The following is a 21,516-nucleotide window of genomic DNA, read 5'->3' on the forward strand; positions in this document are numbered from 1 at the left end:
AACATTTTATGTTACCATAAACATTTGGGCCAAATATATTGTCAATTTTGGTTTTTTGAAAATTGGTCTGTTACTTTAATCTGAGTGGTATTAAAAAAAAATCCTCTAAAAGTCTTAAAAATATCCTGCCTTCAGCTGCAGGGACCCTGGGTCCGGTGCAGTCGCTCTTCTTTCATGCCAGGCCAAGCCGGCAGTGACACTAACAACCAGAGACTTGAGGATTTCTCATCCGGAGCGCTGCCTCCTTCATATTTTTTCTGACACTCCACGCTGTTTTCCCTCTTTGTCTGTTTTGATTCTTCTTCTTTTATTTTGAAATGTCTAGAGATACCGTGACCTCCGCTGTCAACGCTGCCGGATAAAGAAATCTTGTTTTGCATCTTTGCCACTTGGTAATTTGCTAACAGGGCCCACTGGACTGTTGGATTCTGTACTCCGCCGTGTCGTTTGCTGTGAGTTTCTGTCAGTGTCCGCCCGTGTCTGTGTGCGGTTAAAGCAGCCAGTCAGTCCGCCAGCCGGTCCAGTTCTCGGAAATGTAGCTAAATTGGCTCATTTATGTAAACATTCAGTCCAGGGCTGTCTTGCCCAAGCTCGGCCTCAAACAACAACAAGTCCACAGGGGGAGCTTTGGAAGGCTCCATATTGCAAAACTGCAGGCATTGTTAGAAAGTGAAGCAAAACAAACAGAGGCATTGTTTGCCAGACATATTGTTTTATGATGCGTTTGACAGAGATTTGTGATTGTGTTGCAGCTTTGTTAGATGATGAGGTGAGCGGTAAATCAGCTTGTGTAGACGGGGTAATGATGAGAAACTGAAAACAGAGCTGAAAAGTCCACATTTATTTGATCACTGCAGAGTCTGTGTTGTTTCGGTTTTAATTCAGACGTTGCTTATTGTTTTCCGTAACTCGCCGTTGCTGTGGAAGCTGGAGATGTTGTGGTATATTTCTGCATAAATTACATTTCACTTTGTTCTTTATGCAGCAGTGTTTTATTTGGCATTTTGAAAATCTGTATTGCCAGAACATAATACTAACCTTTCTGGGCGTTTTTGCCTTTAATGACAGGACAGCTGAAGATTGACGGGAGAGGTGGGATGATGACATGCAGCAAGGGATCGCGAGCTGGATTTGAACCCGTGCTGCTGCAAACGACTCAGCCTGTATGGGATACACGCTCTACCAGGTAAGAAAGAGGCCGCTCCAGACCGAATCTTTTCACAGCATCGCTTTCTTTGAGTTGATACATATAAACAAACCATTCCAGTTTCTACACTATTTGATTTGATTTGATTTATGTCGAACATGTAAAAAAGAAAATAGTGAAATGATTAAACAAACAGACAAAAAAAGTAATATTTACAGAAAAGGAAAAATAGTATAAAATGTATAGTATAAGTATGAGATGTTTCCATCAACCCTCAAATAATTAAATAATAATTCAAATAATAATTTGCCAAAAGTTGAGCATCCAGAAGTTTTAAATCCACAATTCCTCTGTGAAATCGTGGACTATCACCTCCCAGAAATCCCTCATACGTAGCCACTCCCATTTGTGTTTTATTGACATTTCGTAAATATAGTTTCATTTTTGCGCAAATCTGTAATGGAAACTCGCTCGAAGACAGCTGTGTGGAGGAGAGTTGACGAAGGTTGTTGCTCTGCATGAGAGTGAAAACACCTGTGTGACAGCTGACATAAAAAAAGGATTGGATTGCTCTAAAAGCGAAATAAAAGCAATCCCAATCAGTCAAAAAATGCATTGAACTGCCTTGATTCTGATCTTTGAGATCCCATTGGGACATACCGAAAAATATTGCTAAATATCCATTGTAGAGTTACTCCCGTATTCATTTTTAGTGGCGCACCGCACTCTGTGAGTCCATGAATGAGGCAAGAGCTGGGATAAGTTAGTTGTCTATGATTATTTTAATAAAAATGTCTGTTATCTAAACTGCTTTAATAAGTTGAATATGGGTAAAGTTAATGTGTTAATGTTAGTAAGCTACTGGGTACAAAGAAGCTAGGTTGTAAATGACACACTAAAATGGTGACAGATTGTTGTTGTTTTTTTTATAGTTTTTAGCAGAGCTAGATTGAAGATATTTAGGCAAAACAGATTGGTGATGCTGTGTTTCTTTTTGTTAATGAAAACTCAACTCCTGGCATTTGCTTCTGGTGTTTTTCACCACCATTTGGAAGAGAGATGTCAAAAAAGCAGCAGGCAAACCGGCTTTAAAAGTGGCATATTTTCTTTTAAAATGAGCCTAATTGTGAATAAGTGTGTCAAAGTACACATGGCCCAGGCTGTTGACATACATTATCGGAGCGACATGAACATGTGATGTCCTTTTGTACAGAAAGATGGAGTCATTGTGAAGCGAGCTCGAGTTTGACGACAGATCATTACTTAAAGCCAGCTGGTTTGGCTTAAAGTCGACAGCAGGACTGAAATCCAGTCAAATTTGTAGAGTTTAGTGGAATTGGTGGATCTTACCCTAGTTTTAATCCACTGGTCTTTATTCATAGCTCTGGAAATAAACCTAACCGAGTGCATTTGGCAGTATTTAACTAATTCAGGAGTTCTGTTAATGCCGGTGGTTGAAATGAGGTGAACACGACACATGAGGAATCTGCTGTTTATTGCACAAGATATACATCTTTTTCTGCACAGCCTCGATCCTCAGCGGAGTTTTCTCTGCCGTTCATAGCACTAAAATACATTTTAGAGGACAAGCCAGCATCATCTGAGCATCATCTCCTGAAGCCAAAACAGGGATGGAAAGGCTGCAGCTTTGTGTTGGAGCTGGTAATCTAAATTGTTGTTTTCCACCCTGAATTTTTGATGAGCGAGTCACTGTAAACGGAAAACACAGTCAGCAGCCACTGCAATGTATCGCGATGGTATCAAACTGTCGCTGTATATGCCAGTGTACGCTGTGAATGTAGGCCGCTGACGATGATTTAGAGCGTGATTGAGGAGCCAAGTCAAAACACATAACTCCTCTATCAGATAATCAGTCAAAACTTCAGTAAATAGGTCTCTCTGTTGCGCATGTAGGTGCACATGAATGAACACAATAATGATCTCATTTGTTTGCTTGTATGATAGATCAGACAAGAACGTGAAAGTTTAGCAGTCGAGGAGCAATAAGCTGCTTTTTTAAACAAAATGTCAAATGAAAGAACAGATCCAGACTTTGTAAAGCTGGGGAAGACAGTTTTATCTGGTACAAATGGGCAAAAATACCATAATAACCTTTGAGGATATTGTATTTCAGCTAGTCTGAGGGGAAAATAGTTGTCCAATCACAGGTCGTTTCAGACAGAGAGCATTTGTACTGGATATTTTACAAATGCAGATGTGTTGGATAGATTTGGGTTGATTTCTGGTTTTTCCAGTCAGGTCTGGTGCAGCAGCTTAAACTGGTTTAATTTACGCAAACCAGCTGAACTGGCATTTGTCATAATGTCATGTTCTAGTAGTTTTTAAAAGTAAGTCACAGCGCTGACTTCAACTCAAATTTAGCCTCTGAAATCTGAGGGTTTGCTGTTTTTCCCTGATTTACATAGATATATAAACTTAATTGTCTGTCCCAAACAGTGACAAAAATTCCCCTTTGACTTAATGCAATACACTTAGTTGCAAGTCTCTATTTTATGTTGTTCAGAGTGGTTATTGCATCACTTTAAATTGAATATTGTTAAATATTTTTCATTTTTTCCTGATGGTTTGAAAGCCAAACAGTTGTTTACTAAAAAAAAAAAATATTGGAAAATGAGTTCAAAATGCAAAGTGACTCACACTTTACCCTTCAGCTTTGACTTTGGCACTTTTTTCCTGGCTCCTGGATTGGCCGACACTCAGCGTTTGCCTCTCCCGGCCCTCACACTCACCCTCTGGTTAAAATAATAATCCTGCGTATTATTTTTCATGATGTTCCACATTCCTTCTCTTCTTCATCACAAGTGCCAGAAATTCCATCTCCCAGATTAGCTCACTTGACATTTGACAGCTCCGAATATATTTGAATACATCTTAGCACAGGTCCGCGCACGTGAAAGGGGGATTGTTTGTGTGTTTGCGCCCTGGCATCCGTCAGGACCCAGCTGTGTTGGCGTCTCCTCCATCACAGGAAAGTTAGCTCTTTGTGAGGTAATTAAAGTGGAAGCATCTGTTCCAACTCCACACATCTCACACCTGAGCTGCTACTAACTCGACCAGCAACCAGCGGCCAGGCCGCCCGCTCTGCCGAGGACACATGACATCAGTGCGTGTTCATCAAACCGGTTTTCAATATCAGACGGAGTCCCTGCTGTTTGTGGCAGCCGTGGAGATGATCTTGTCCTATACGAGGTGTTTTCCCTCCTGATAAAGTGTTGACGGTCATGATTGTGTCAGCTGTTGTTTGATGAAGTCTGGAATAGACGGACTTGGATAGAAAGTGAGAAAAGTGGAAAGAATTGAGGAAATATTGTGAGAAAACCCCCAAAAGCCTGCGTCTCAGACTGTTGGATTTGCTTTGATACCTCAAATAATGTGTGCACCTTAAACTATATGTTGTGGATTATCTCACTCTTCCCGTTGCCAGGGGCATTATATTTTCAGGTTGTTCAATTGTCTGTAATCCCATTCTCGTGAACTCAATATCTCAACTCAACATCTTTAGAGAATTTCCTCAAGTACGGCACAAATGTCCACTAGCACGAAAGGAAAGACTGATTACTGATGAAAGATTTTAATATCCTGTTAATTATTTACCAGTGAGATGTTGCAGAGTCAAAGTATGGAGTTACGAAAAATGTGAATATGCAAATAAAGTTGCTGAAATATTACTGAAAAACTGTAAAAATTGTAATAAAAAACAATACTTGTGTAAATGTACTAACTTGCATTCTACCATTGGCTAATGGGCTTGTGTATCTGTTAAAAAAGTCCAAGTGTCAAGAAGTATGAGTGATATTTAGTGACAACAGTGCAAATCTACATCCTGTCTCATTAGTAAAGCTTTCACAACCAGCTGCATATATTTCTGTTGCTTCAACCCCCTGGCTGAAATATTTTTCCTTTTATTTTCTCATCTTTTGATATTTCCACACAACAAAAAAGCCTTCAAAGTCACGCTATAATCTCTAAAGTCACTGTTAGCACCAGAGGCTGTGACTTTTTCCTACTGTTAATATTTTAGCAAACAAATTTTAAAGAATAATTGTGTAATGTGTTTTATAACAGACACTACATGAGATGCACAAACGGTGGCAAAGACAGGCACATGTAGTAGAAGATTTCAACATCAAGCACTTCTCCAGTTTCTCAGGTCGGTTGGTATTTTTATCGTTGCTGTGACTCTGGGTCAACATTGCAACCCACTGTAGCAGGCTGAGCACAGTACAGCTGCCAGCGTTTGCAAAGAAGCAAACTGCAAACCTTTCAGAGCCACCTTTCAATCCTACAGGCGGTGAATGTTCTCCAAACTGATCTTTTTTGGTGGAGAACTCCTTTAAAACAAAAATGTTGTTCTCTCGGGGACAACTTTGCTGCAGATCAGTTTCTCGTACAGTCGAGAAACTGTACAAAAGTGTACAACACAAGTAGCTTCTTCTGAGTTGGTGAACGCCGGCTGGTGAGCGCACAATGTCCACACAAAAGTGCTGATGTTTTCAGTCCCCCGACTCCAAACACTGTTGTTACACATGCAGAGGCTATCTGGCCCCTGATAGGATCCCTGGTGAACCCCAAACTTTGTCTTACTCACAATTAAAGAAAGGTGATTCACTCTGGGAATTGTTCTTGTACTTTTAGTATACATAAGGTGCCAGAGTGCATAAAACAGCATAAAAAATAACAGTGGAGGATCCCTCACACCTCAACAGAGGTCTTAGATAAGATCCTAAAGTCCTAAAATCCTAGAAATGTCCTAAAATCCTGGAAATGTCGTAAAATCATAGAAACTACCTAAAATCCTAGAAATGTCCAAAAATCTGAGAAACGTTCTAAAATCATAGAAACGTGGAAAAATTCTAGAAATGTGCTAAAATTCCAGACATTTCCTAAAACCTTAAACGTGTTCTTAAATCCTAGACACATCCTAATAGCTGAGAAATATCCTGAACTCTGAGACATGTTCAAAAATCCTAGAAACATCCTGAAATCCTAAATGGGGCTGCTTTTACTGCCCCCGTTTTGTTGATGCATATTTTTGTAAAGGTTCTCTTTTAAACTTCTGCACCACTCTGTTGTTTTCAACAATGCCAAACATGTAAATTTTGTTCTGCATGCTGCATACACTGCAAACTTCCCAACACACACAAACACACACACACACATACACACACACACACACACACACACACACATACACACACACACACACACACACACAAACAATTACAGTCAATTACACCTGCAGAGGAACAGAACTCCACGAGCTATTTCGCTTCTAGTCGGAAAGCCGAGGTTGATCACCTCCTACAAGGCCGCCGTTTCTCCTGCAAACTTCCCTTAACTGGAGATTGAGTAACCGTGGGGCACCGGCCATAAAAGCAAAGCCAAGTGTCGGAGCCACAGGTTGGCTGCAGCAAAGTGGGAGCGTGTGTTTGTGACAAAGTGTAACAGTATGTGTCTTCATGTTTGAACAAGAACCCTGTCCTCCCTATCCTTTCCAATCTCACACACAGCAGTGGAGCTATCACTGCGCAGGTTTACTCATCAACTCACCCGTGGAGCCCCTCGATTTGAAGGGATGCTACATTAGTTCTAGTAGCTGAAAGTATACGAGGAGCTGTGGGGGACGAGCTGTTGTGACAGCCGGCTATATGGAGCAATTTGTAAGGACGCAGCAATGCATTGTTTTAGTCACTTCCTCCACATATTTGCCAGACTTCTTTCAAATTAACCATGCATTTTTTATTTTTTATTTTTTTATGCGGAGCATGTGATGCCTGCTGTATCCACACTTTCTGTGGTCACTCCCTTCTGGGATCCAGGAAAATAAAAAAAAACAGTTGGTGTTGAAATGGATGTGCAGTCGAGCAGACAAACAGATTCAGGAAGAATTCAGGCAGAAGTTTTTACAAACTGCTGAAGGTTTGAAAGAAGATAAGCGACGTGAAGAGACACCTTAAAAGCTCCGGCGACCCTCATATCAGCTGCTGCTAATTAATCCTCTGAGACAGTTTGGCACATTTTCACTCTTCATTTATTGAAAATTTTGGCTGTGTTCATGCATCTGGCATAATTTTTGGCAGGATTGTTTAAGTTAGTGAATTTCCAGCTCAGCTCCTACAATAAGTCTAAAATACACTGTGGAAACTAAATAGTTACTGTTTAGGTCAAAATATGCTCCATTGAAACCCATTCAAACTGACATTTTTGATCCCACAGCCATCAAAGCAGAAAAACAGGACTTGTATTATTTCTGGGTGTCATTCTGGGCTTTTGACTCTGAATTTGTCATTTTGACTATTTTCCACCTGATGAGGTCATTTTGACCATATTTGGCATATGGAGGAAATACATGCTATTTCCACTAGGTGACCTGTCACAGTCAATGTAGCTGCTGATCACTGACATATCCCAGACTGTGAGAATCAAAAAAAAATGTACTTAGCATGTAGTTTACTGAAAATAATTCATTTTATTGTGTTGTTTGTTCCCATTTAAAATATAGTGGCATCATGACATAAACCTGGTATTTATAGGGTTAACAATTCTGAAAAATAATGAGATTTGATTTTCATGATTAGGAATGTTGGTTTAAAAAAATTAAGTCAGTGAAAGTAGAAAATCATAATTATGCATAATATTTTTTAAAGCCTGATTTTGAAAAGCACATTTTGTGTGCAGAGCATGATGAGTGTGAGTATTTGTCACTGCACAAACAATAATAATTTATAAAAATCAATGTTGCTGCTAATCACTGACTGGTTACAATAATAATGATAAAAAAAATCTACTTTCCATGTAGTATATGGAAAATAATTCATTTTTTGTGTTTACTTTCATCCAAAAATAGCGCCATGTTGAGAAAAACCTGGCATTAAAGGGTTCTGAAATTCTGAAAATTAATGAATATTTGATTTTTATGATTAGGATTGATTTGGTTAAATTTTTTTTTTAAAAAGTCCATGAAAGTAGAAAATAATATTAATGTATGCGCTTTTTTAAAGCTTGTTTTTGAAGTGCATTTTTTGTGCAGAGCAATAAGAGTGTGTGTAATATTGAAGTGGGCCCTAAGGGTTAAAAATGTTAAAGCATCGAATTGGACTCTGTGTTGGTAGATTGTCCGGTATTCAAGGACTCTGTCTGGGGGCCAAAAATCCCTCTGGGTTTGTTTTCCTTCCTGTACATGACGTCCCGCGCTCTTGAACTCGGCTGCACCTTCCGTTCCCGTCCACCTTCTTTCATTAACAAACTTGTCATCAGGCTGTGAGAATCTCGATGCTTCTGCCCCTCGAGATCCACCACCGAGGAAATTCAAAGAACGCCTAGTCACCCTCTCACCTTCTCACACGACACGGTGGCATCATCAGGGCCTCGTCGCAGCTCAAAACTTCATTCAGGCTCCCTGACGTCTGAGGAGACTTATTGTGTCTTTCCATCTGCTGTTTGATCGGAAATCAGAGGCCAGCTCTATTCAAGCTGCTGCTCGTCCTTGGGACAGACTTTCTAAATAGTTGAAAAAAAAAAAGAAGTTCCAGCAGCTCCGTTCAATCTGCAGAGTCCTCCGAGAATAAATGGAGTCCAGTGCATGTGTGTGCGTGCACCTGTTTGTGTGCACAAGTCACTGTACCCTCAAAAGGCTCGTTAATTATAGTCGGAGTCATTATGGAGATAAGTGTGAGCCTGACTGTTGGTGCTGACGATAAGAAGAAGAATTACCTGTTTTGGTGCTTCTGCTTTCTAATCAGCTGCCCATTAGAGATATCAAGGGACTTCTACAGTATTATCGCGCCTGTGTTCTTCCGTGTCTCTTTTTCTTTTTCTCTCTCTCTGTTTTGCATTTCAGTGCATCCTCGCCGCCCAGGTGTCCGGCTGCGTCTCTATGACTGAGGGCTGTGAGTGTGTGTCCTTTTATAATCCAGTGCCCGTCACAAAAAGCCAATAATCTCGCAATCTAGAATTATCGCTCTATCCTTGTGAGGACACAACTTCCAATATTAATCTAATTACAAAAACTCACGACCCGGGGGCGTTTCTAGGATCTGAGGACAGTCGAGGCTTCGCCCGGTCCGCTGTAGGGGGAGGAGTCCTCCTCTTTGACAAACAAGCTCTATTTTGATGTTTTTATGCACTCTGGCACCTTAGTTACCCTGAAACACTTGTTTCTTTAACTTTAATTCGGAATTGTGATGTTAAAAATATCATTAGTCGTTAGTAATTCATGCTGAGTAGAAAGAGAATACGTAACAACTGCTGTCATTTAACATTCATGGACTAAATTTGAAAAAAAAGGTCTGTATTTTTGTTAAAAGTGGCAAAATTTAACTCAGTACATTTAGTCAAGTGTAAGTAAGTATTCGATCCAGGGCTTATTATCATTATTAGGGACTGTTTGTTATTTATGAGAGAGAAGGAAGGGGGTGCAAAAAGACGGAGGCATGTCAGATAATTATATAAGCACTGGAGAGAGATGTTTTTCATTTCAGTGGTTTTTGAAGGAAACATTTACACTTTTGGAAAGCAATGTTTTGAAGGAAAAAAGCCTAAATTTAAAAAAAGAAGAAGTCCTTATGTTTTCTTTTAAATGTCCACATGTTTTTTAAGTTAATAAAATGTTTTCCTCAAAACTCAGGCCAGCATGTTTGGAGGGCATGTATTCTTGTAAAAAAAAAAAAAGATACAGCCATTTAAAGTTGCATGCCCCTCCACTAAAGCCGAAAAAACAAAAAAATACATGTCCCCCTCCTGTGCTTAAAAAATATTTGACATGCCCACTTTTCTCACCACCAACTTCCTTCTTATTAATAATGAACAGTCCCTTAAATATTTGGTTCGTATCATGCTCTGAATTCATTTTTTAAAAATAATATATATTAAAAAAGCCATTTTAAAGAAAAAAAAAGAACCGACTGAGATAAATTTACCTCAAAGTCACTGAAAAGTAATTAAAAAAAAATTCAAAATTCATTGGTTAAAATGTATAAAACTTTGTAAATTTCTGTTTTGACTCTTAAAGTGTTAAAATCGTAAGAATGCCCGTCTGTCCAGTAGGAATTAGTGACGTTGTGAGGATGTACAATATCTCCCGGCCGTGTTTTCCACACAAGTTTTGAGCAATTAAATAAGAATATGTAATACCTCCTTCAGGGCAGACTTTGCCTTCAAATGACTTCTGGAAAGTTTTGGAGAGAAATGCACCTCTGGACCGTTCTGCAAGTGAATATAGGTCATGGAAACTTGTGTTGTGTGCGCGGCAGCGTCGGGCTCTGCTGTGATTTGGTTCCCTTTCTGTGCAGATGTAAATGCTGATTGACTTGTTTCTGATGTCCCCAGCATATGGCTAATAAAGGTTTTAGTGTGGCGGAGCCGCAGGAGCCCCGAGCTGCCAGGATCAAAGTGACGGCCTCAAACAGGCCTTTGTGTTCGTCAGCCATTAGGGCAAAGCAACGCCAGCACCTGGTGTGAGCCGCGTGAATATCATTAGCTCCGTTTATTTGTCTTTGTGTGTGCGGCTGGATAAATCCGTGTTGGAGATACATTCTGTTGATACAGAACCTTTATAAATCTGAGTTTTGTGACACCCTGGGTCTCACATTTCTTATTTTGGCCATTGTTTCCCTCTGATATGATCAAATTATGCTCACGGACGTGTTGCTCAGATCTGAGGAAGTGTCACTGAGTCTGACGGTGCACGGATAAAAAGTAATGATCAGAGAGTCGCAAACAAACCACCGGTTTAGTTTTAAAACTGTGCGAGGAGATAATGAAGCCAAGCTTGACAAATATATCCAGTGTCTCACTTGTGAATTTTGTAGACCAACTTTATGGCAAAACTTCTGTCTCACTAACAGTAGCTGTAGATGTTAGAGTTGGGTCGATTTTCGGTTTTGCTGGTCCAGTCCGGTGACACTTTAGTCTGAGTCACAGCGCGTGGAGCCACTATTGTTCAACAGGTCGTGTGTCGGTGTTTCCCATTAATAACCAAAACTATGGCAACTTAAAAGTCTCAATGAATAATGATAATAACTAGGAGCGTATTAAAACACTGTTGGGTTATTTATAGTGGTGTAGCGGCAGTACTAGCCAAACACAGGAACAAAAATAGTTAGCAACTTGATAAGAAATGTCCTGCGCACTGCAAAAAAAATGAGTAAAAGCTTAGAAGGAAACTGAAAATTAGTTGTGGGGGATTATTAGATGTGATCAAAAACGAGAGACAGATGTTCAGTAAAATGTATTTCTAAACCTCTCAATTATTTAAAATCCTGACACAGGAAAAAGAAAAGAAATAGCACTTTATTGAGGTTATCTTTTATTTTTTAGTTTTTTATTTTTATTTTTTTTAGTTTTTGTGTACTTAGTTTTATTTTTTAAAGAATTTTTTCACAAATTTTTCGGTCATTTCTTTTTAAGCCGCTTGTCGCCCTCTTTTTATATTTTTGAAAAAAATCAAGTACTTTTGCTCAGGTTTTAAAGGGTTAACGTTAATCTTTAGATTGCATAACTGCAGATAAAGTGCAGGATATCGACATACTGAATCAGCTTTCAGAATTGCTCATCGGTCAAACCCAGGCATCTTAATATTATCTGCATTTGAAATACGTGTCTTGTCAAGTATGTTTGTGTATGTGTGTGTTTATGTGTGTGTGCGTGCGTGTGTGTGTGTGATTGTGTGTGTGAGGAAGACAGTCAGGAGTCCACAGCTGTAAGCCGGGACCTTTGCGCCGCTGTCGCCTGGCACCACAGATACAATCGATTAACGACGGCAGGCCTTTGTCTGAGGAGTCACTGCCGTCCTCTGATAGACAGACACACAGCACGGCCGACTTCACAAAACCACACTCAAATGTCAGGGGTTCAACCTGTGTGAGTGCGAGGCGCGAGCGTGTGTGTAAATGTTATGTCGGAGGTGGAAATCAAGCGGCCCATCGCGGAGTGTGAAGCAGGGCGGCGGCCTTAACGGCGTGAGAAAACAAGTTATGACTGGCAGAGAGTGATTGAAACGGGCCTGAATAGGAAGTGTTGTTGTTTGATAGCATGCGTCTCCAGTGTGTGTTACCTGTCTCCAATCCATCACACCTATTGATCCTCAGAGAGTGAAAGAGCAGTTTGACACAGGAGGGAGACACACACACACACACACACACACACACACACACACACACACACACACACACACACACACACACACACACACACACACACACACACACAGAGGTCTCCGTCCTGTTCAGAGGTGTCTTTGTATGCCATTCATCTGTCTGCGCACATCGATCCTCAGCTGAAATATACGACTGTTTATTCACATTCAAGACACAACAGCAACCTGCTGAAAGACGTATTGATTTTGCATAGCTGTGTGTGTGTGTGTGTGTGTGTGTGTGTGTGTGTGTGTGTGTGTGTGTGTGGGTGGGTGGTAGGAGGAGCAGGAAACTGTGTGTTGGTAGGAACAGAGAAGCTCTGAAGTGTTGAACAGTAATACAGGGTTCGTAGAGTCATGAAAAGCCAGGAGGATCCATGCAATTCGAAAATAGCAATTTCCAGGCCTGGAAAAGTTGTGGAAAACAAAATATACCCTAAAAGTTTTGGATTTAGCTTCACAAACCTGTATAATAACACATGGACCACCAGAAATTTAAAAATTCAACAAAAATGTCTGTTTTCACAGTTTTTGTGATTATTTTATTTAGTTTTCTTCAGAAATCACCAAAATGATACAATTTATCACAGCCACAAACTGTAAAAACATTTTACAATTATTGCTATATGTTTGAAAAAAGTCAGGCAGTATTTTGAAATTTTGGGAACCCCGCATGACATAAAACTCTATGAGGAAAGATGGGGAAATCCAAGACTTTGACTTGAAGACGAGATGTGAGGAAAGACAGAGGGATGTCTGCTGGGGCTGGCGGAGGTAAAGCCAGGTCGAAGGTCAGTAGGTTGATAGACGCCTGCCATGTTGGGGTGAGACATGCACCATCTCTCTGTCTCTGAAGCGCCTCCCTCCTCGGTCTCTCCCCTGTGGGTCTTTTGTAAGGTTATTTCCCGCCTGGCGGAGCCCCTTGTTTCAGCACGTTGACCTTTAAAAGTGAGTGATGGCGGTTCTTATAGTCTGTAAGGCAATAACTGTCCGGACACAGGTAATCTTCACTACGCTCGTGTCAAATCCAGTTTCCTGCAGGAGACCCCGAATGGCCTTGCGGCACCCACAGACTCAACGACACACACACACACAGACACACAAACATGAGGTTGCAGAGCTGAGACACACATGCTCGGAAACAACAGAAGTGCATTTTCAGGGCACGCACACGTTGGAGAGCTGCACTCCATAACTATCACAAGCACTCAGAGGCAGCGGGGAGCCGCTCGCCGGAAAGGTCAGAAATCTCAGCACCTGCGCGGAAAGGTTAAAGGCAGAGCTGGAAATAACCCTCTCAGTCCGGGTCACGAGTACAGCTGCCGTCATTGCGGTCCCATCCTCCCCTCATCGCTCATGTCACATGACTCCAAAACCCCCCTCTGTACCTCGCCTCGCGCCATCCGATTTCGGAGAAAAAGATAAAGACGGAAACAAATAAATTGACTCAAACAGGTGGCACGCAGCTCGGATTGTAACATCCTTGTCAGAAATGCTTCAGGAGATGGAACAAGCGAGACGAGGTGTTTGCTGACAGCTTTAAAGCATGTAAATATGACAAGTGAAAGTGACAATCTGCTTTGGAGAGGGAAGGAAATCCAATTTCACCGCACATACTAGAGACGCATTAAGTTGTCATGCAGAACTGTAATCCAGCTGCATCAGAGCTGCTACATGATCCGAGATGTTTGATCCTGGTGGAAAAGTCTCTCGTCAGATTTTATTTATTTATTCATTTTTATGACTCCGCACCGAACAGCATATGTTGTCGCAATACTCAATCGCAGTTATATCGCGTCATGACTTCAGTACTGTGACAAAATCATATCGTGGGGCCTAATAATAATAATAATAATAATAATACATTTTATTTACAGAGCACTTTTCAAGAGACTAAATAACTTTACAGAAGTAAAAAAAAAGTCATAGAAATGTATAATAAAGATATATAATAAAATACACACAACATTTCAGTTTATATATGATATTAATAAGACATTAAAAGCAGTTTTGAACAATCAACATCAACAAATTTCTCCCCTAAACAGCTTATTTATTCATGTCCAAAAACTTCATTTTACAATGGCTTGTGATGTGCATTTAAAAAAATATATTTTTAGACATTTTATAGATTCATTTCTATCAGAAAGCAACATGGGAGTGCAGGTATATATTTGCTGTGCTCAGTAACAACAAGCAAATAGTTGCCAATAGCTGCTGAATTTTTTTGGTAAATGTTAGGCCTGTTTCCAACAGCACGCGTGAGCCATGCCGAACATGTTGTTTTTTATTCCGCCCCCGTTAACAAGTTAGAGCGCCTGAGCAGCGTTTTTCAGGCGCTGCGTGTCAGCTGCAGAACGTCTAGAGAAACGGTGGCTCGCTGATTTTTTACAGTTTCTACAGACAGTGAAAATGGTGTTTTGATGATTATATTGAGTCTTTACCACTTTTTTACTGCAGTTCAAAAGTCTCTCTCTGTCACAGAGATGAGAAAAAACAAAGATGTCTGTTTCACTCCAACTTCCCTGATTCCCTTTCAAAACAAAAGCCCTCGTGTCTCTGTGGACAGAATCCCATCAATTTCTGAAATTTTATTTTGAAACAAGTGCAGGGCTGTGTTTTCGGCTGTGCAGGAGCTTGCAGGACTTCATAAATGAGTGGAATTTGTTCTTATAAATGTGGAAATACTGATAACTGCAGGCAGCGACGCAGCAACAGTGCTGCACGTGTGAACGCCACAAGCTTGAAACATTGAAGCTCAGCGAGGCTGCAGTCACATGCTGCTGACGCATGCTGTGTGACACAGGCCTTATTATTATGTTATTATTATGCTCCCGTTTACTTTTTTCTTGTCCAATCGCAATAACGTCATGAGTAGTGAATCATGAGAATCTCACTGGAATCCCAAAAAATATCAGTCTCTAATTTTTATGCTACAAAAGATTAAAAAATGCATGTCTTTTTTCCCCTTTCTTCCTTTTTATCTTTTTTAATTCATCTCCATCACAACAGTGATTCTTTCTATAGGTGCTCATTTGTCTGGAGCGTAATGTGTTTTATACTCTGTCTGCTCGGTGGGAATCAAACCTCTCGTGCTGTCAGTGCTGCCTCCTCGCTCCAGGTTCACCCTCTTTTTTCCTCCTCTCACTGTTTACGTCTCCTTCCCCACCTGCCGCTATATCTCTGTTAATCTTGCTGTTGAACTTATTTCACAGTCGGGTCTCCGACACGTCAACCTGACTGAGGAGGGAGAACGAACTTGGCATCCGTTACGGAGAATCTGCAGAATCTCCGCTCTGACAAAACAATCTATACACACTCACATCAGCTTTCATTTAGCTCGAGCCGTCAGCGCCGGCTGTGTGCAGAATCGCAGTGCCTGTTCTGATCAGTTCTGCTCACTGGATGACTGCTGAGCGTCTGACGGGCCGCAGACGCCTCGAGACAATTTAACGGGTTACCACACGTGTTATCTTTCTGATGGTAATGATCTGACGCTCGGTGTCTTAAAAGGGCCTAAATATTTACCTTTACTATACACACCAAGGTATACGGTAGCATGAAAATCAACGGTTATCATTCCATGTACGTTTGTGTAACTATTGTTTTGATAAAAACGCAACTGAACAGATAATCTTATCCTTAAATAATTATTTTCAAAACAGATACTTACAACATATACTCGAAACCTGGAATGACATCACTTCCTTGTGCTCGTTTGGACACCTTTCACAAGTATCTGAACCCTAAGTAAGTTGGTTTAATTACTTTCAAAGATGGCAGAAAAATTTCCACCTTAATTGCAAGAAATTAGTAGATTTAGAAAATTATTTTTAAAAAAGCTGTGGAAAAAAATTCCAGAGAACTAATTTCCAATTATTATAATTAATAATTATATTTAAGCTATTTTTACAGAATAATTATATCTTTAAAGCAATATTAAATATATATATATATATATATATATATATATATATATCTATATCTATATATATATATATATATTTATTTTTTTTCAAGTAACTTCTCTTTTTTAAAAAATTTATAGCTAATTTTTTGGTCATTTTCTCTGTACTTGCTCAATGCCTTCTTTCCATTTATATATATATTGGTTTCAACTTCCAATAAAACATGTAACTAAAAAAACATTACGCACTTTGATCTCGCCGTAGTGAATCTGTGTTTTTCCCACTTAATCTGCAACATTTCTGTTTCTTGCATTGCTTTAGTCCTCCTGCTACCCTGCATCAGAAGCTCTTTATTTGAACAGGAGTAGTACTTTTTTATTGTTGTTGTACTCTGTTAACCACTGTGGATGATACTGCGCCATTTAAAGTAAAAAAAACAACTTTACCTTGGCTCGGAGAGCGAACTGAAGCCCCAAAGAGAAAGAGAGAGCAGAAAAAAACTAAGTACAAGCAAGGCCAACAGACTGCAAATATTTTTACAAAACTATGACAGAGCTTATGATGAAACATCAGACAGCAGTTAAAAATGCAACAGCAGCACTTTTCTTTTGGAGTTGAGATCAAAAAATTGTCACTGTACTCTCTATGAACTCTGAGTTTAGTGCGCTGAAGTCTGCAGAGAGGAATTTATAGAGATGAGATCAGTTTTGCTCCAGATTCAGAGCTAAGCGGCTCTGCAGCAGTGAATCAGCGACATTTATCCTCCGGTCAGAAAACGGAGCTTTGAGAGCCAGACGTGTTTGTTTGAAGCGGGGTATTCTGTCAAAAAAAGTGATTATTGATGACTTTTAGACCCTTCAGATTTAGTTAAATGTTGTAACTTTTGATTTCTACTGACGGGAGCATCGTCACATATCTTTACATCAGAGAAACTAGACTTACTTTGCTTTGGGGCCACTTTTGGAGGCCAGGAGCCGGCAGCTCCAGACATGTTTCTAGGATTTTAGGATATTTCTAGAATTTAGGACATTTCTCAGATTACGGGACAATTATAGGATTTTAGGACATTTCAAGGATTGTAGGACGTTCACAGTTCACAGTATGAATCACTTTATTTTTACTGTGCATTAGAAAATGGTTTTGGGGCCACCTGACACCCTATCAGGGGCCAGATTTTGCTTGCGGGTCATAAGTTGAGTATCACTGCTTTAATGACTGCAAACAGCCAGTCTGAAGAATTCATGTTAGCTGCCTTTGACTCAGTCGAGGCTGATATAAAAGTCATGCTCTGGGTGTGTCAGGGTATTCTCAGTTTTTTTAAGATTTAAGTCATGATCTTAGTAATGATTTAGACTTCTCATGCAAAATTTCCCACATGGGGTCTTTGTGCTTACAGAGTGACACAACAAAAGCGTTGGGATGATACACGATAAAAAATGTCGTTAAAAATGAGTTCAAGAGTGCACAGAGTGTTGTTAGCACGGTTCATTTTGTAACAGTATATTTGGAGAAGAAAGCTGCACCTTTAGGAGCTGTTGGGTACTGAACCTCCTGTCTTTGACTCCAACGTCTTCCTCCCACTTCCCTTTATTACACGCCTGCTCCCCTGTCACACCGTCTTTACTCTCCTCTTCATAAAGGGAAGTCTCTGTTTTTCCTGACTCCAACTTTTTTTCTCCAATCCTTTTTTCAGCCTCTTGTCTCTGATCAAGCTCTTTTCATCTTTGGCCCTTTCGGCGGATGTGCACGCTCTGCGGTAGGCGCAGCGCTCGCATGCACACGTGTACACACACACACACACAGGCACATATTCAGAAAAGGTCATGGATTGGGCCAGAGCCGTCGCACACCTCAGCACAGATCTGTGTGATTGGCTGTATTCACACGAGGTGCCCCGCTGCCCCTGAAATAACCTCCGGCTGGTGTTTCAAAGAGCTGAATACCGCACAGCCGAACTGTGTTCGACACGACGTGCTGATGGGTTTGGGAGCATTTTATCATATTTTCTTATCGAATCCAAAGCTGACATATACCTATTGAATTCTTAGAGGTTTGGGATTCAACTAGAGATGTTGGTTTCTGTTAATTTTGCTTTTGATAGCCTGGCATCCTTTAACTGCTAACTAACTGGTTCCTTTTAAGAAAATGTGTAACATAATGCTAAATATAAGAGACCTTTCCTTTTCACTCTATTGCCTCAAGAAAAAAAAAATTCTTTTTTTTTAAGGCTATGCATTGACTTTCTTAAAGACATTTGAAACATTGACTTTTTGGTTGTTTTTTTCTTAAGGCTAAAATATGACTTTTTTAAGACATTTGAGATGTTGACTGTTTCAAATGTTTTTTGCTTTACTGTGATGTTTATGGACACACTGTTGACTTATTTGGACATTTCGTTTTTTTCAAAAGGCTGTACTATGACTTTACAACATTTGAAATGTTGCCTTTTTTTATTGTTTTTTTACATGCGGTACGTTCTATAATGCTTGTTTGGACATTTGAAATCTTTATTTTTTACACCGTTTTTTTGAAAGGCTATACTATGACTTTTTTAAGACATATACATTAAATGTTGACTTTCTTCTGTAGTTTTTTTGACATGCTATACTATAATGTTTTTCATCATACCACACAATGACATTTTATGACATTTGAAACATTGACTTCTTCGACTGTTTTGTTACATTTGAAATGTTGAGTTTTTCAGTTGTTTTCGACCTTTTTTTTCCCAACATGCTATACTACATTTTTCGACTATTAATTAAGACCACTGATGCTTTGTTTGACACCAGCTGCAGAAGGTTGAAACCACAGGAGTCGCCACACTCTTTCCACAGAAATAAAACACAAGGCGAGATGTGTTTGTAACCCCCCTCCACACACACACACACACACGCACACACACGCACACACACACACACACACACACACACACACACACACACACACACACACCGTACCCTATGAGTGATGCCTCGCCTGCCTGCTCAGCCAACAAAGTGAGGCCTTTGCACGATAAAGTTCAAAGCGGGATTATTAAATTAGAGAAAGACAGAGAGACAGAAAGAAACTGACACAGACATCAAACAGAGAAAAGGCCTTGTGAGGGGGAGGACTCAGCGGAGTGGAAGTGGTGCCAACTTCTGAATCGGCGCTCTGAAGAAAAAGAAACAGTCGCCATCCCTTTGCCCACACACACACACACACACACACACACAAACACCCCCCCCCCCACCTTTGTGATGTATCTGCCATGATGAAAAAAAAAAGAAGAGAAGACACAGAGATGCTTTTTAATCTTCTGTGACTGTTGGCATTATAAAAGCCTGTGTCTGTGCGGCCTCTGTGTGGCTCTGCAATAACTGGGCTCGTTTGAAACCAGTCTGTTTTTGTTTTGGGGGAACGGAGCGACAGCCAGAGAGGAAAAAGTAGCCCGATAGCGTGTTGATTTTCGGGAGGGACAGCTCTGTGTTTTGGAGCGATCGGCCATTAGGTCCACTTTAGTCAGCGTGCAGTGAGAGTCTGTTAATCATGCATCCGTTTAGCTCCGTCTTTGATTAGAGGGACCTGATGGAAATTGGATGTACTCAGTGCACATTAAAGCATAGGTAAGCACAGACCATTAGGCCTCTTAACGCGACTCGACTCAGTCCCCGAACAAATTGAGCACAAACGTGTCATTAGCTCTGATGCAGACTTAAGACGGCAGTTAGTCAAATCAAACAGTGGCTCAATCAGACACTCAACCGGCTCTGCCTGGGGGCCCCTTTTCAAAATGACAGGCGGCCAGGGGCCATTCACAGCGGCCTATATGTGTTTTTAGGATATAAGGATGTTTTTAGGATATGAAGACTGTTTTGAAGACTTGAGGACATTTTGCAGATTCAAACAGGACATTTCTAGGATTTTGAGATTTGAATGATTTTGGGATATTTCTATGATTTTAGGACATTTTTATGATTTAAGGGCATTTCTAGGAGTTTTGGATGCTTCTTGGATTTTTTTGACATTTTATAGATTTATGACATTTGATTATTTTTAGGATGTTTTTAGATTTCAGGATATTTATTGGATTTTTGAATATTCAGAGACTTATAGGACAATTCTAGGATTTTTGGATGTTCCTAGGATTTTTTTTTTGACATTTCAGGGATTGTAGGACATTTTTAAGATTTAAGGACTTTTTTTTTTTTTTTTTAATTTTTGGACATTTCTCAGATTTTAGGATGTTCCTAGGATGTTATGAGATTTTTAGGACTTATGAAATTTCTAGGATTTCAGGACATTAGTGTCTTATCGAGGACCTCTGTCGGGGGTGTGGGGGATCCTCCACTTTTTCTGATCAACAAGCTCTAATTTGATGCTGTTTTATGCACTCTGGCACCTTATGGATACTAAAAGTACAAAAACAATTCCCAGTGTGAATCACTTTATTTTTAATGTGAATTAGAAAATGGTTGGGGGTCCACTCGACATCGTATCAGGGGACCAGATTTGCCCCAGGGTCATTAATTGGGTCTCATTGGCCAAAGTAATGGGTCTGATTCAGATCTGGCTCCTTAAACTGATGCTTGGATTCGATCATATCATGAGGAGAAGCTTCTTATGCAGATGAGGCTTTTAATAAATGAATATTTAATGTCTGAGCAAACCTGCAGCATTCATGGTCATTGTCATCTGTGACCTTTTGCTGGAAGATGCTGAGCTATAAATAGCTTTTGCTGGTGTCTAAATGGAGACCTCACATCTTCTTGACAGCCCTGAACCAAACATGAGACTTTTTTTTTTTTGTCTGTTGGCTCGATCCGTCACTAACTGATGTGGATCACAGTGTCTGTCACGATCCGTCTCTCCTCTCTGAGTGTAAAGAGGCAGGCGAGCCAAGCAGGCGTCTGCTGAGACGACTCTGCTCCACGCATGGGGCCTCTTCTTCTAAACTACACCGCTGGGAGCGGGAGAGTAGTATGTTTCGTTTGAAGGCAAAAAATAGCCGGTGACATCTGCCGGCTCCGTTTGAAGTGAATTGCATGTCGTTGCGTAGCTGGGAGTAAATCTGGGGAGACACCCCCTCATTCTTTGGCTTCTTCCTCATTCTTTATACAAAACACTGTGTGTTTGGGGTTTGTGCTCAGAGTGTGGGATTGCATGTTGGTGCATGATCTATATATGATCAAAGTTGCATACAAGCACAGACACCAAGCATCTGCTGTGCAGCAACGTAAAGAGGAGACAAGTGAAGAGTTCAGGATTAATATGTCATCCGTAGACTTTGACATGTCTGTTGATCTGTTCTGTGCACACACATT

Source organism: Plectropomus leopardus, chromosome 22 (assembly GCF_026936395.1).
Source record: "Plectropomus leopardus strain MGB_pleo_1.0 chromosome 22, ASM2693639v1, whole genome shotgun sequence".
NCBI classification, from domain to species: domain Eukaryota; kingdom Metazoa; phylum Chordata; class Actinopteri; order Perciformes; family Serranidae; genus Plectropomus; species Plectropomus leopardus.